Raw genomic sequence first — 14,957 nt, forward strand, 5'->3', positions numbered from 1 at the left:
TTGAACCTGCATGTCTTGCATCCCCTGCATTTGGCAGGTGGATTCTTTACCACTGTGCTCATTCGGGCACCTAGTGAAATCATTCAGGCACCTAGTGGAATCAAGATCCTTTTTCCTAAGTGTTCCTCAAAACAATGGTTTCCTCTGACCTGAATTCCATACATGCTCTGGCACGATTTTTTAAGGTGCCTGTCCCCCTATAAATATCCAAATCACCTTGAAACTCTCCCAGGTGTTCTTTAAATATTCTCCACTCTTGAACCCATGGGCTACTCACATGAATTCAGAGTTTATGTCTCCACAGTTTCCTCCTGACTTCTAAATGCAGAGAGGGATTCATAATAGCCAACTCAACGCTGTGTCTCTGGCCTGGTATTAACAATTTGAGGTAGAACCATGTCAGTGCTTCATAGCATGCATGGAATTTAGCTGTCATGTCCTTTTCATGTAGCTAGTATTGTGGGGCTGCCGTCTAAGGGGTCGCACAGAGTCAGACACGACTGAAGCGACTTAGCAGCAGCCAACAGCAGCGGTATTGTTCTGCCCATCAATGCCAAGCCTAGTAGAGTCCCTTTTGTCTTTAACTGTTTCAGCTTTATCCCCTTCAGCCACACCATGCCTGGGCCCAAAGTGTAATTTTCTAGTACCCACATGGGCTAGTTGAAGTAACTCATACATATAACTCTATATATAAAAATAGCTTTTTGCCTGTGGACAAAACCTCCAAAAGTTTCTATCACTCACCAATGTCAAAGTACCGTGTACCTATCTTTAAGACTGTCTTTCAGATCACAGCTGCTAAATGCCAACTATATAACTATATAAAAACTCATCTAGTCTAATATGACCCTCCAATCACCAATGTCAAAAGACCCTGCCCTTACATTAAGTTTATCGCCAGAAACCATACATCTTGGCCCACCAAAACCTTGCCATAAGTATAATTCGCTTCCCTAAATTCCACTCTGATTTTAATTTCTTAGTGCCACTCATCAATGGAAAACAAATTGGAGGATTTTTAAACTATTACCTGAAAACTGCAGTATCACTCATTCTATTTGTCTCTTAGTAGCAAAAGACATGTGTAGGACGGTACAACCCAAAGAAAACGCTTTATGCAAGGGGATGGACTTCTAGGAATAAGGGCAGAGTCAAGGCTCAAATTCCTCCCAAATTTACTAGTCCATAAATCTCCCACATTCATTGATGGAGAGTGACGTATAGGGTGGAAAGAAGCCAGGAGATACACTTGGTCATGGAAGAAAACCTCGGGAGTGGGGACAAACCATTTCTTTCTTCACAGTGTCCTATACATCACTAGCAGCACCGAGAAAGAAATTTCTCATTTAATGGATGCTCCATATATAAGCAGTTATTGGCATGAAGCTGAATTGGAAAGAAGCCTGGATGTTTTCCTTTTTTTACTGTGACTAAACAGAAAACCTGCACAAATGTGAAAGAAGCAAACCCTCCTGAAATGGATATTCATTCCTAACTCCCCCTAGCACACAGGTTTAGTCAAAGGATGAGATATTTTAATGACTGTAAGAGGTTTAATTAGAGAGTTCTTTCAAATTAAGTTCACAATCAGTCATTTCTCATTCTGGCTCAAGACATGTTTCCAACCAGCTGTTTTAACTGTTTTTTCCCACATGGACTAGTAGGAAATACCAGAGGAGGTTTTCGTTCTGGAAACACCACTGTACTGATTTTCCAGGTGGTTGTCCCAAGCCTTAGCCAAGACCAGGCTTCCCTCATATCTGCATAATTGCAAAATATTAAACTAGAAAGGATAACACAGGCCATTTAGAATAATGCTCCCATTTTTGCTCAGTTTAAGAAACTAGAGAAAACAAGTGATATTTTCAGACTCCTTCAACATCTGTAATGGCAAAACCTAGGCTGGAATGTAGGTCATGTGACCCTGTGAACAGGAATCTCTCAGCTCTGATGTCTTCTTCATAACCCTTGAACCGAGGGCCACCAATCTGATTGCTCTGTTCTAGTGGCGGCAATGTCATACACTAAGAAAAACGGGAACATGAGCTAAAACAATTATGATTCCACCAAATTCACCTTGGATATTTCTGTTAGGGCCAGGGATGGGGAGGTGCAGACATTCTTCATCTAAAGCTGTTTGACCTCTGTGTGATTGAAAGCAACATCTGGTCTCCAGGCTTCCAGCAGTGTTTCTCCTATCAAGAGGTAGCCAATTGCAGACAGATGTAACATTTCCTCAACACGTTGTGTTGACATCACTGACATATACCTTATTTGAACAACGGGCAGCCAAGCTTCTCAACACCTTTAAATCTGAAGCAATTCCAACCCAAGATGGCAGAAGAGCCATTCTCTGCTTAGGCTTTTCCACAGAGAGATGCAGAATGAGTCCAGATCCCATGCAGATCACTCCCCTCTATGTTTTTCTTCTGCTTTGTATCCTGTCACTTAAACCCCCAATCATTCCCTTTCATACAATAAATGTGAATCACAGAACACAGACTTCAAGTCATGAACAGGTTTATGGCCTACAAAATACAATGAATATGTGAGCAAACTCTGAGAGCTAGTAAAGGACAGGGAAGCCTGGCGTGCTACAACCCACGGGGTCACAAAGAGTCAGACAATGAACAACAAATTTTAAATTTCAGCCACCCAAAAGCCCTAAGATGAAACACTCCCTTTTATAGCTGTCATGTCATAACTTAATTCTTACTCTGAGCCCCCAACCACTCTCTAATTCATTCTTTCTACCTGCCTCTCTGTACCCCTAATGAAGGTGGCAGGCACATACCTCCAACTACCCAGATATTGCCCTTTAGTCCGAAAGGAAATGTAGCTGGCCAGAAGCCACTTAAGTAGTTTGTGGCAAAACTAGGATTAAAACTAGGTACCTGATTCTAATTTCCATATTTATCCTGAAAGATCAAAATAATACAAACACTCAAGAGCTACTAATGTGCCATGAAAATGATGTTATTATTTTTATTTACTTTGTTAGTGTCATTACTAGTTACAGCAGGTAGAATTATCTTCTGGATCATATTTTCTCAGATAAGTAGCTGAAATAGCTCCTTACTTTGTGAATCATGTTGATACCAGGGGCATTGCTTGGCTTTTATCCTAGATCATTTCTTCACCTTGACTTTTCTCATCTCCCCCTTTCACCTATAAATGCTATTTATTGAGAACTTGTAACATGCTATGCACTATTTAAAGTGAATTAACTCATTTAATCCTCATAGGAGGTAGAAATTGGTATTACCCTTATTTACAAATGAGGAAAATGAGGTACACCTAGTTAGAAATAGAGACAGGATTTAAACCCAGGCAGGTTCCAGAGCCCATGCCAGGGATCACTGTGCTGTAATCCCTCAAGACACCCACCAAAAACTTCAGAGCTATAGGGTCAGCTTCAGTAGCTATATATGATTAATTGAAAAAATCAGGTAAAGCCAGCAGTCATTAAAAAGGGAAATACATACCAACATTTATTCTATGAATTTAAAGTTAAAAGAGCATTTTTTAGCAATTCGCTTTTTTCAAGTCTTTCAAAACCATTCCACTTAGCTTTCCAAACACCAAGTCATTTTTTTGATGGGGGTTTATACCCCATTGATCCACATAATTATAATAGTAAGTTTAAGGGGTACAAAAGGGTTTTCTGAAGAAAAGCTACTGACTCTTGGAAAACAGAAATAAGTATTGAACTTTCGGCAGACCACAGGAATCATTGCAAAAGTTTGTAAGAAGGAACAAAAAACATTAGTTAGCCCCAGTAATTTGAATAAATGGGGCTTAGTTAGTGGAGCTTCGGCTATATCTAATGTTAATATGCTATTATGCATTAGATATGTGGCATATCTAAGTGGCACACAATATCAAAATTCTGCTACTTCTAAATGAAAATTAATAAAACAAGGGCTCTTGTAAGTATGCTAACTACTGGTTTAGATAGAAAGTGTTCCATTAATTCAGCAAAGAAGTAGATCAAAGGAAAAGCATAAGAGGTTTAGGAACTGTCTAATCATAGGAAGAAGAGAAGAGAGGAGACAAAAGCAATTCTAAGTTTTCATGTCTGGTGTCTAGGAGAATAAACCACAAAATGAGGTTGAGAACATTTGATGGAGGTGGGGTGGAATTGTCAGGCTACATAATGGGCATTATTAATTTGAAGTTAGCAGAACATCTATGAGTAAACATCAGGGCATTTGGACTGAGTGTTGAATTTTGAGACCAAAGAGAAGGCCAGAGAGCCTAGCTGAGGCTATAAATTTGGGTAAATTCTCCAAGGAAAAAGAGGGGAAAAGAGAGAACAGATTTTTGAAACAACAACAGAATTGTTACAAAGTGTTATCAAGTATGAATTAGGGGTCTAGAAGGGTGGTCCACAACTTTCCTGCCTTGGCAGCTGGCACCCTTTCAAGAACCTAAAACACAAAATGAAACCACTTCCTTTTAACAGTTCTAATGTCCAGTGATTTTAGAAATGTCCTTGTTCCTTCTTCTCTGGAGTCTTCCTTGCATGATGACTCTAAGACTTTGAGGAATGTCTATTCAACCCAAGGGGTCAGTTGTGGGTATTCATGTTTTGGGAAGAGAATGTAAAACAAAACAAAACCCAAAACAACAGCTAAGCTATCCAAAAAGCCCAATTATCTCTGCGTTTCAAAAGGACAGAATTAAAGGGTTCCTGTGTGAAGATTAATTCAGTTTGCCTGACAGCGAAGGAAGGAAGGCAAGACAAATTGACATAGATGGGGTTGAAAAGCGACTCGTGCCAGATAGGTGCCTAACAGTGCTGCCATTGAACACGGCAGCTGGCCTTCCCATGCTGATGAATTATTAGTGTGTTTAAGCATTGTCATTGAAGCCTTCTAGCTAACCAAACCCTCTCTAGAAAAGAGATGCATTTATAGTCTAAGGATCACTACCACAGTCCTACAGTTAGTGTTCTCTTCACCCAGGAAAGAAAAAGTAACCTGACTTCTCTGCAGAGTCACAATTAACTGTTAAAGTTCCATTCTTCCCCTGGGCCCAGTATTCCTGGTGTTACTGTGTTTTAATTGTATGTTCATACATACACACCCACACTCTTAGCTGGGTCTTCCAGCTATACTATATGTCTAAAAGACCTCTCCCAATCTCTTCAACCCAGCCCTAGAGCAGAGAGAGTCCCCGGCACGTTAGTCCCTGAGGTGACTTTCATTACTGTCTGGGAAAGAGGGATTTTTTCTTTGAGGCAAATGACCCACTCTCAGTTTTTCTATTTTCAGCTCTCTATCCTTCTGGCTAGAGAAAAACAGATCCAGTTCCTTACTTGGAATAGGTTGAATTTTTCCCACCAAAATACTGCTGTGGTTTGCTTGCATGCATCCGAACTTTAGCTCAATCAGAAATAGCAACCAAACCAATGACTATTTAATAGTCGAATCATGCATTCTATTTTTCCTAGATATTTTCCCAGCAAATTTTAAAGCTCTTGACTTTTAGCTGAGCATGTGCTATTTACTCCAGCCCTTTTCATTCTTACTTTGCACTTTTCAATTTTTGCACTTCTACTAAGTGAGGAGACTAACAGAGAATTTCAGCACTGGAGGAAAGAAATGACCAGTGTTCCCCAGAGAGCAGGGTTTTGCCAGGACTCAGTGACCATCCATAAATTCATTGACAGTCAGTGTTCCTAAGATATCTGCTCGGGGTCACACATATCGGTGCCTCCATTAAATCAAGCATCATGTTTGTAGATATTAAATCTTATTGCCATTTCTCCTTACATGTGTTATTTTTCTTGCTAGCTAGTAACTTAAGGAAATGAATTAACTTTTATTCTAGAGTAACAATATTCACTCTACTCATTTTGGAAAATTAGAAAGTGATTTAAAAATATTAAAATCACCCATAGTCTCACTCCTCCTGATGTAATTGTCATCAACATCTGGTTATATTTACTTCTCTTTTTGTTCCCCCTATTTTATATATTTGGCCATTTTTGCACAAACTTTTGATATTGCTTTGTTTCAATTATATATCTGAATTATTTAATATATATTTTATTAGAAACTTTGCAACCCTAATAAAAATTATCAAAATTATTTTGGTGGCCACGTTAGATTTCAACCTAAAACTTTGTTATCATTTGTATTAATATAACCCTTCCCTACCATAAGATCCTCAAGTTATTTCCATTCCTACATCGTATACATCCTCGAGTAATTACTAACTTGAGGATAAGTGATCACTCACATCAATCAGCTGCTTAATCACAGACAAGATAGTTGAACTGTCTTTATTCTTTTAACTTTTTATTTTATAGTGTATTCCTTGATAGATCAGTTGGTAAAAATCTACCTCCCAATGAAGGAGACCCAGGTTCATTTCCTGGGTCGGGATGAGTCGCTGGAGAAGGGATAGGCTACCCACTGAAGTATTCTTGGGCTTCTCATGGTTCAGATGGTAAAGAAGCTGCCTGCAATGCAGAAGACCTGGGTTTGATCCCTGGGTTGGAAAGATCCCCTAGAGAAGGGAAAGGCTACCCACTCCAGTATTCTGGCTTAGAGAATTCCATGGACTACATACAGTCCAAGGGGTCACCAAGAGTCGGACAGGACAGAGCGACTTTCACTTTCATAGCCGATTAACAAAGTTGTGCTGGTTTCAGGAGGACAGCAAAGGGACTCTGCCATACATATAATGTATCCACTCTTCCCCAAACTCCCCTCCCATCCAGGCTGTCACACAAACTTGAGCAGAGTCACCTGTGCTAATACAGTAGAAACTTGTTTTTTTATCCATTTAACACAGAGCAGTATGTACATGCCGATCCCAAACTCCCTAACTATCCCTTTCCCCCATCCTTCCCACCGGTATCCATATACCCATCCTCTAAGTCTGTGAGTATGTTTCTTTTTTGTAAATAAGTCCATTTGTGTCATTTCTTTTTAGATTCTGTATATAAGGAATGTTTAACTATCTTTAGAGTCATCTGCTCCTCCAACAATAAAATAGGAATAATAATAACCTTTCACTCCTAGAGTGGCTTAGAGGGTTAAGCTCATATTTGAAAAGTTCTTATAATAGTGCCTGGAACCTATTAAATAGCATAAAAGTTTTGATGAAGAAATAAGTAAATTTTCAATTATTATTTGCACAGGCCAACCAAACACCAGTTCGGTTAGCCACCCTGTGCTGGGGGTTATAAGGAAGAAAAAAGGATTTTTTTTATAAGAAATGATAAGAAGCTCATGTCATGTTTCTCTCCTTTAGTAAGGAATCTAGTGACCCTATACAGAGCACATAACAGGTGATATTTCTACACTCAAATGCAAAATATTTAGAATTTCTTCAGAAAGCAGTGTTCTTCTTTCTAGAAATCAGTGGCTAAATAAGCGGATGATTAGTGTCTATAATGAGATGATTAAATTTTACCCATTGTATCATTGTAGAAAATTCTTGTCAGCTCCCAAAGCATTTTCCCCCCCTGACGACTCTATAAACTTCTATTATTTTATTGCATATAGCTTTAAAATTTATATTGTTTATCTTTGTTGACACAATAAATGCAGAAGAAAAGTCATCTACAATCTAATTAAGTGTAAACACAAATATTATTTTTGTGACTATCTTTTCAGTATATATTCAGACATATTTTCCATTTGTGCCTAAGAAATATAGTTTCCATTCAGTACTATACATATTATTTTGTAACCAGCATTTTTAGTTAATGTAATACAAGTATGGCTCCATACTGATAAATGTACAACTATATTATTTTGTGGAAATCCATTTAATGAGTGTACCATAACTGGCTTAAATTAACCCCCTTAATGCACAGTTATAAACTTTTCACTATTGTAAACAATACTGTAATAAACATTGAGATAAATATCTTTGTATACTTGTCCAATTCTTTCCCTTAGGACAAATTCCTTAAAACAAGAATTGCCGATCCAATTGCATATATGTTTTAAGACTTTTGCCAAATTGCCACACAGAACATAAACTCCCACCAGCAGAAATTGAGGGTGTGTGTTTTCTTACGTCTTTTTCAATACTAAGTTTCATTCTTGTGATTTTCCACAGTGAGGTAACTTAAAATGTAGTATCTCATAAATATATTCATATTTCTTTGATTATAATAAAGTTTAAACTTTTAAACGATATTTTATTTTTTGAAAGGTCTATTAAATAGAGTCTAGGAGTAAGGAGTTGAAGACTAAAGCTACTTGTCATGTAGTCCTTCTTAAATGTTATTTGGGTTGAGAATCCTTGGATTTGATGAGAACTGCTGGATGGAGCACAGACACACAAAATGTTGCGTATAATTTCCTACATCTCCTAAAGTTTATCTATGAGCTTCATAATGTCCACAGAGGTGTCTGCTTTAAATTAGTGTTAAATGAGAAATTGCAGATTCATCATGCTTCCACCCTACCTCACTGGAACATATCCAGTCAGTTTCTGTTTTCCAGTAGCTGTGCACAGAATTAGAACTGATTCTACTAGCAGCTTCTCCAGCCGTGCTAATATTTAAGCAAAGTCTCAACATAAGAAAGGTTAGCCAACTGGAAAGCTCTAGCTTTGGTAATGGATGATTTGGGTAGATGAGCCATTTTTCTTCAAGGCGTTTAAGGCTGTGAGGTCTGAGAGGGAGCCCAGGACACCGGCAAAGGAGGTTGAGTCATTAATCCTCAGATAAGTCACATACAGCTCCAAGAGCAATTGGGCCTTATAGATCTTATAAAGCTTATTGGGGGGGGGGGGGGGGGGCGGCTGTGGAATGAGGGCAGGCGATCTTCTCTGAGAAAATCTGTCATAAAATAGCCAATCTCAAAGAAATACATTTAGGGAATAATTATTAACTTTTCCTAGGGATTTTTCATTTGACAATGGGGTTTATTATAGGCCTCCTCTAAACAGTATCTGAAAGTATTTAAAGATAATTCCATTTTCAAAAATGTGATTTACCACCCACTTACTGTGTAAAATGTCTTGTTCTCCTTCACTAAAGATGTTCTATGCCAATAAACTATTTTAATACATCATCTGTGACTCCTTGGGAGACCACAAGTCTTGACAGATAGCAGGAGTAATCCACTGTGTTATTACAGAGGCTGTTCTCAGAAGGATAATCAATATATCGGTGTCAACCGGAGGAGCAGGGGGGAACATCACTAGTGGATTTCTTCTTGACTTTGACTTGAGAATATTGGTATTCCATGTTTCTCCCAGTGATCTGCATGATGGAATAGTTAGTACAACATTAAACTTTGCAGGTGACACAAATCTAGAGTGGCTGGCATTTCGCATTGGAAGATTAAATGCCTTTTTATATTTGAAGAGTGTTCAGAAATGAAGAGAATTGAACATGAAAAGGATAAATGAAGGAGAGTGTCACTGGGGAGAAACAACATGAGCCACCAACTGAAGAAACACAAAGGACCGAGGACTCTCTTAAAACAGCACAACACCCAAAAGGTGCTATAAGAATCAGATTTGAATGTATGATGACCTTGGTCCAAAAGCTGTGCTTCAGTTTTTAAAAGAAACCATTCATATATTGATTTGATGATATTTATCAAGCACCCACTCTGGGCCAATCCATGTGATGCTGAGATATGTAAATGTAGACATCACTATCCTGCCTTTCCAACAGATCATTTTAAATAATGGAATATATTTTACTAAACAGTTCAGTTCAGTTCAGTTCAGTTGCTCAGTCAAGTCCGACTCTTTGTGACCCCATGAATTGCAGCATACCAGGCCTCTCTGTCCATCACCAACTCCTGGAGTTTACTTAAACTCATGCCCATCGAGTTGGTGATGCCATCCAGCCATCTCATCCTCTGTCGTCCCCTTCTCCTCCTGCCCCCAATCCCTCCCAGCATCAGGGTCTTTTCCAGTGAGTCAACTCTCCGCATCAGGTGGCCAAAAATTGGAGTTTCAGCTTCAGCATCAGTCCTGCCAATAAACACCCAGGACCGATCTCCTTTAGGATGGACTGGTTGGATCTCCTTGCAGTCCAAGGGACTCTCAAGAGTCTTCTCCAATATCACAAATCAAAAGCATCAATTTTTCTAAATTAGGCTCAGTAATTCTTTTTCTTAGTTTTGGAGGAAGTGTAAAAGTTTCAGAAGGTTGGGGAGGGAGGGGCATAAAACACACAAGGTTGAAAGGTAAGACCTCCTTGAAAAATTACCTGGGGTGATCCTGCGTTAAGGGTAACCTAATGGAGGTGACCTGCTATTTTCCATTTATTTAGAGTGGAAATTCTGCTAAAGTAAAGATAATGCTTGGGATAGTCAAAGTTAAAATAGGATTTCAGCTGATAACTTTGTAAAACTGAAAATGCAATAATCTCTTTTGGCTGGGCCCTTGTTAAAAGAAGGCCATGGTTCGTGGGCTTCCATATCCCTTCTAATTGATTCTGTCTATAAGAGCTTCACTTCATGAATGTTTTTCAGATTTCTCAATTGGAAATTAGCCCATCACCTGGAGAAGAGTAAGCACTTTTGGGGACTTGTTTAACTCATAGGCATTTATCTCCTTATTGGATTACAGTTTATCTCAGTCACTGTCTATATGGTCCTAAAGCTGTAACTGATATATGAGAAAGTGAAAGTGTTAGTTACTCAGTCATGTCCAACTCTTGGTGACCCATGGACTGTAGCCCGCCAGGCTCCTCTGTCCATGGAATTCTCCAGGCAAGAATACTGGAGTGGACTGCCATTTCCTTCTCCAGGGCATCTTCCTGACTCAGGATCAAACTCAGATCTCCTGCATTGCAGGCAGATTTTTTACCATCTGAGCCACCAGGGAAGCCCTGATATATGAGAAGGGGGGCCCTAAATTGAAGTACTACAGCTATGACATTTTAGGCTTTGTGGATATTCCTCATTAAATAGGCAGCACTCCATTCTAAGATACTCTTCTTAACCTTTCCTGGTGTTTATTTCTAGTAACTATTCCCTTATTTAAAAGGTAATATGTATTTACTAAGGGTTTAGAAATTTCACTTACAGAGTTTAGAAAACTCACGTAAGTAAAAAAATAAAATAACAATTGCCCCAAATCTATTGCTCAAAGATGTCCACTATTTCCATTTTTATTTCATCTGGCCCATAATTTTGACATTTATTTTTTCCTTCTGTGACCCACATTTTTACAGGTAAGACATTCCCATGGGCTTTCCCAGATTTTGACAATTGATCTGCAACTTGAAAAAAATAGCCTTTGGTTTATTCACAATTCCCATAACAATTGCATCCATTTCTCAAATCTGAGACACAGAAATAATGTAAAATAGTGGGTGGCAATCTGGCACAGTGGCTATGAGTGGCTATGAGTTTTATTTCCTGAGTTCAAATCTAGACCCAGAGGGATCGGGTAGAGAGGGAGGTGGGAGGGGGGATCGGGATGGGGAATACATGTAAATCCATGGCTGATTCATGTCAATGTATGACAAAAACCCCTACAATATTGTAAAGTAATTAACCTCCAACTAATAAAAATAAGTGAAAAAAAAAATCTAACCCTATCATGTTGGTGTGATCTTGACCAAAATAGTTGTTTGTTTTCTCATCACTAGAACAGCTAATAAGATTGCCTATCTTATGAGCTTATTGTGAGAACTAAATGAATATTCATAAACATGTCCAGTATAAGGCCTGCCACACAGAAGAGGCTCAATGAATTCTTATTCTCCAAATGAGAACCACTACTCTGTATGTAGTCTCTTTTTTTGGATGTTACATATAGTGATCACTTGTCCATATTAATAAATGTTATCCTTCTAAATATAACTTCTAAATATACATAACTTATACATATACATAAGTTATACATAGCTTCTAAATATCTGTACAATATGCCATCATTTGCACTGATGACAAGTTTTTTAACAATTCCCTTTATAGCATATTTAGGTTGTTTATAACTTTCCAGTTATTATAAATAGCCATGTGGAATTAGAGGATCACAGAACTGGTAAAAGTCCAAAGCTCTTAATATGCATTGCTGAACTACTCCCCATAAGATTTGAATCATCTTACAGCCCCATCAGCAGTGTACAGGTTTTTAAATCACATCATTCACTCCCCAAAGCCCTATCTACCTTCACTTAAACTTTATGATAAAAATGAAAAAATCAGTTATTCCTCTGCTTATTAATATCCACCTGGCTGGTATTTCAAATTCAGTATATACCTACATATACTGTATTTGCTTCTATGGCTTCCTTTAGCTATGTGATCCCTTAGGAATCCTCTTTCCTCTGTTTTTTAGGATTCAGCTCAATATCATTTTCTCCATGAACCCTTCCTATGCTCCTAGCCCCAACATCTCCCTTTCCTCTAAACTCTCCTATACCCTCATTTTTGGGAGGGAGATGTGGTTGGCAGAGTAATGCTCTCCCTACGAAGACACTCACAGTCTAATCCCCAGATCCTGGGAGTATGTTATGTTACATGGCAAGGGGGATTTAGGTTTCAGATAAAATTATAGGTTGCTAGTCAGCTGACCTTAAAATAGGGAGAGTATCCTGGATTATCAGGTGGGCCCAGAGTAATCACAAGAGTCTTTAAGGGACTTCCCTGGTGGTCCAGCGGCTCAATTCTGTGCTTCTAATGCAGGGGATGTGGGTCAGTCCCTGGTCAGGGAAGTAATAACCCACATGATTCATAACTTGGCTGGAAAATTTTTTTTAAAAAGAGTCTTTAAATGTGGAAGAAGGAGGAAGAAAAGTCTGTGTCAGAGCAATGCAATGAGAAAAACATTTTAACATTGATGGCTTTGAAGCTGAAAGCAGCCCACAAGCCAAGGACTGCAGGCAATCTCTGGAAGGTAGAAAAGACAAGAAAACACATTCTCCCCTTGAGCCTTCACAAAGGAACACAGCTTTGCTGACCCCTTGATTTTAGCCCAATGAGACCCCTTTCAGACTTCAAATCTTTAGAAGAGTAAGATAATAAATTTGTAGGGGATTAAGAGATACAGACTATTATGTATAAAATAAATAAGCTATAGGGATATGTCATACAGCACAGGGAATATAGTCAATAGTTTATAGCAATTATAAGCAGAGTATAACCTTAAAAATTGTAAATCATTATCCTAGACACCTTAAATATATAATATTATAAATCAACTATGCTTCAATAAAAAAGAAAATAAATCTGTGTTGTCCTATAACATTAAGTGTATGGCAATTTGTTATAGCAGCAGTAAGAAACGAATACACGAGGCATCATACTGTGATAGAAAGAGCATATTTGTAGTAAATATTACCTGAATTTATATCCCAGATCTGTCACTGACAAACAATGTGATACTGAACATTATTTTCGTTTTGGTTATATTTTTGTACCTCAGTTTTCTTATCTATAAAATATAGGGAAAATGCTTGCATCATAGGGTTGTTGGAAGAAATAAATTACAATTTGTATGTATATAATGCCCAAGATAAAGTGTCTGGCACACAATAGCACTCATTAAATCTTTAACAATTAGTCCCTCTATTCCTTCATTATGGCCTTTAACACATTCATTCTTTAATCATTGCTATGTTGGGAACTTGCCTTGTCTTTGCCAATATATTAAGAGTAGTTAATGTATGTTTTTTTAATTTTTTTATACTAGATTCTAAGCATGCAGTGAGCCAGGTGAAGAGAAGGAAGAAAGGAAAAATGAAGGAAGGGAGGAAGGGAAAGAAAGAAAGAGATATGAACAAATTTATCAATTTTAAGTAGTATTTTCTATTATACCATTCTAAAATATCCTGCCAGTATGAATATGAAAGAAAAACATCTTGTCAAATTCTTCCCAAGAGAAGAAAAATAAAAGTATGTTTTGCTGTGTTGTATAATTAATTTTTTGCTTTTTATGAATGTTCACCATCAATCAATGACACATTTTCAAATTGTAAATAGTTCATGATTATCAAAACAAACAGGAAAAATAAGTCACAAATTGACACAAATAATTTTCTCTCTAAGGTGTTGATTGAAAAAAATGAAGCCTCATTGGGATCCAATTAAGAAGAACTCACCAGGAAGCTATAAATGACCCAAGGCATCGTATGGGTTTAGAAAAATAGCTCAGAGTGAGACTGTTGTTTTTGCTTCCATGTTTGTTTGAAGTATTGTTGTAAAACATCATCTTGGAAAACAGTTATGTATTAACATAAAAGTTTTAAATCATAATTAGAAGCAAAGAAGAGGAGAAATGAAAATAAAAGAGACTAAGAGTTCATTTGCTCTGCTGTCTCCCAAGATCATGCTGAGTGCTTTCACATGCATCTCATTTAATTAAAAAGATTTGAAGTTTCAGTTTATGGACTCAAAAGTAATCCGCTGGGCTGTGAGTGAAGGATATGAGTGCACTGACAACGAACTGGTCTCTCAATGCTGGAATATAGACTTAAGTTCTCTGAGTTAAGGGAATTCACCTCTTGTTGAATTAATGAAATATTTTTAGCCCAGCAGGATTTGTTTTCTAATTTTCTTCATTCTGGAATGAATCAAACTCAATTTCTTGAGGTGTAACCTTCTAGTTTAATTTTTAAGGGAAAAAAAGTTTAGAAAATAACATTAGCTCCCACTTTTGAAAACGAAACAGACCAGTCCTGATCAACCCTGAGACATGGTACACTTTGAAAGTGGCAGATGAGGCTCCTCTCTCACCACTGATGTCTCACATGCAAAGGGATGAGTTGTCTACCATCATCACCAAGCACCCAGTAAGCATCTAACAGAATGGAGAATTATGCAAACAGAATTTCATAGTCACAGTTCCTTGACCTCCTCATCTTCTTAACTCATGCAAAGCTACCTCTCTTTCTTACTTAGAGAAAATTGTGTTCAGTCAAAATCTTAAGAAGGAACTATCACTTTCTAAAATGTATCACCCTAGGCTTTATTATTATTTTTTGCTTTTGTTGTTAAGCATTCTGCCCAGCCAAG

At 37.8% G+C, this 14,957-nt stretch overlaps 1 pseudogene; it reads right to left on the reverse strand.

Moving 5' to 3' along the window:
• Positions 1 to 1,865: 1,865 nt before the first annotated feature.
• Positions 1,866 to 14,957, reverse strand: part of LOC133060503 (large ribosomal subunit protein uL1-like) — a 34,697-nt pseudogene continuing 21,605 nt past the window's right edge.

Source organism: Dama dama, chromosome 8, assembly GCF_033118175.1.
Source record: "Dama dama isolate Ldn47 chromosome 8, ASM3311817v1, whole genome shotgun sequence".
Classification (NCBI taxonomy): domain Eukaryota; kingdom Metazoa; phylum Chordata; class Mammalia; order Artiodactyla; family Cervidae; genus Dama; species Dama dama.